At 31.5% G+C, this 2153-nt stretch overlaps 1 pseudogene; it reads left to right on the forward strand.

The window, feature by feature from the left end:
- Positions 1-229: 229 nt before the first annotated feature.
- LOC114625946 lies at positions 230-546 on the forward strand (annotated as a pseudogene).
- The last annotated feature ends 1607 nt before the right edge of the window (positions 547-2153 follow it).

Genomic DNA, 2153 nt, shown 5'->3' on the forward strand with positions numbered 1-2153 from the left:
ATTAAATAAAAATTTTAAAAAATCAATGAATAAAAAAGAAAAATTTATTTTAAAGAAGTTATGGAAACGGGGGAAGGAAAAAAATTAATTTCAGTAAGCATTGCAGTAACATATAATTAATAATGACATAAAAATGGACATATTGTTCATATGTTTCATACTGAACACAATATATGAACCAATAAAATAAGACATTTTTGGAGAGTCCGGAGCTGTGCCAGTGCAATTCATGGCTGGACAAACTTTTAGGAAGTTTCTTCCACTCTTATAAAGTTTTGGTTGAAAGGAGTGCTGCCAAAACTGTAACCAAAGGTGGCATTATGCTTCCAGAAAAGTCTCAAGGAAAACTATTGCAAGCAAAAGTATTGCAAGCAATGATAGTGGCTACGGGATTGGGCATTGAAAGGAAAGGATGGAGAGATTCAGCCTGTCAGCATGAAAGTTGGAGACAAAGTCCCAGAGAATGGAGGCACCAAAGTAGTTGTATACAACAAGGATTATTTATTATTTAGAGATGCTGACATTCTTGGAAAGTATCTTGACTGAAATCACTGTTAAAAGGTATCACATGAAGCTGGCCATTCCACTGATATTCTGAACTATTTCATCATGTAAATAATTTCCATGCCTCCCTTTTATAATAAAGAAATAATGCCTAATCTGAAAAGATAAGACATTTTTAGAATATCTTCGACATTTCCTCATAGTATATGTGCTGATCCATTTACTTGATTCAAAATTAGATTTGTTAAAGATATTCATGAATTTTTTGTAATAATATAACATTGTTTCTTCCATTTTCTCCTTCCAAATCCTCTCATGCACCCTACTTTCTCTCCTTTAAGTTAATGCCCTCTTTTTTATAAAATGTCACTCTCTCTCTCTCTCTCTCTCTCTATATATATATATATATATATATACATATATATATGTGTGTGTGTGTGTGTGTATGTGTGTGTGTGTAATATAAACTACTTATATATATGTATAAATTTTTATGTGTATATATGTGTATGCTTATATAGGATATATTGTCTAATAGAAGATAGCAAAATATCATATTTTAGACATATATAATATACATAAACACATATACATATATTCATATTGCATGTACATATGTATTATATTACATATTGTATAGTGTGTGTGTGTGTGTGTGTGTTTAATCCTGTTCAGTCTGTATAATGTTACTCCTGTGTACATTATCAGGGGAGGCTATTTGGAATTGGATAACTAACTGGTATGTGCTCCCCTGAAGAAGACTGTCAGCACTTAATTATCATTGTCAGCAATCCTTAATTGTTCTTTGTTCAGGTTTGAGCCCTTATGAGCTTTTCTCCATTCACTTGGCATGGCTCTTATTGGTTTTTTTTTGTTGTTGTTGTTCCCTTTATGTCTAGGCAGAAATGTTGCTGAGATGTTACTGGTATAACTTCTGATATTACGAGGAGAAATGATCTCACAGCATACTCCCTGATCCCATGACTCTTATAATCGTTCTTCCTTACTTTTGCAGCAGTATGTATGTATTTTTTAGATATACCTATTGGTGGACTATTCCATAATCTTCGTTTTGATTGATTGTGTTTTTCTGAAATGGATTCCGTCCATTGCCTGGAGTAGTTTATTTGAAGAATTTTGAAGACTACGTTTAAATTTGGGGTTAAAAACAAATGTTTATATTGCTGGTAGTAAATAGACGAGCTTAGTAAACTGGTGACAGTATCTTCTCCGAGATGACTTCTCAGCACTGATATTTGACTAGGTTTCCAGTATCAGGCATGATATTTTCTTATTGAAAGGGTCTTGTGTTCAATTAGAGAGCTCTTTGAAAATAAAAATTTTAATTGGTTTTCAATTGTTTTTGACATAGGAGTTTTTAGACTGAGCTATGTTTTGTGGTGTTGTTTCTTTTATAAATAATACAAGAATCGTGGTAACAAATACGAAAGAGAATAATCTAAAAGTATTTCTGGCAATGTGAAAGAAAATACTGTCATCCAAAACAACAACAAAAAAATTTGTGCAAACTAATCAAAAGTATATTTTAAAAAATAGACAATGTCTTCTATTAACAACATGTAAAATAATCTATTCTATTCAACAAAAACATTAGTTGTTACTGAACATGGTGGTCAAAGATATCTGAA

This window comes from Grammomys surdaster, unplaced genomic scaffold (assembly GCF_004785775.1).
Source record: "Grammomys surdaster isolate TR1022 unplaced genomic scaffold, NIH_TR_1.0 225, whole genome shotgun sequence".
In the NCBI taxonomy this organism is placed as follows: domain Eukaryota; kingdom Metazoa; phylum Chordata; class Mammalia; order Rodentia; family Muridae; genus Grammomys; species Grammomys surdaster.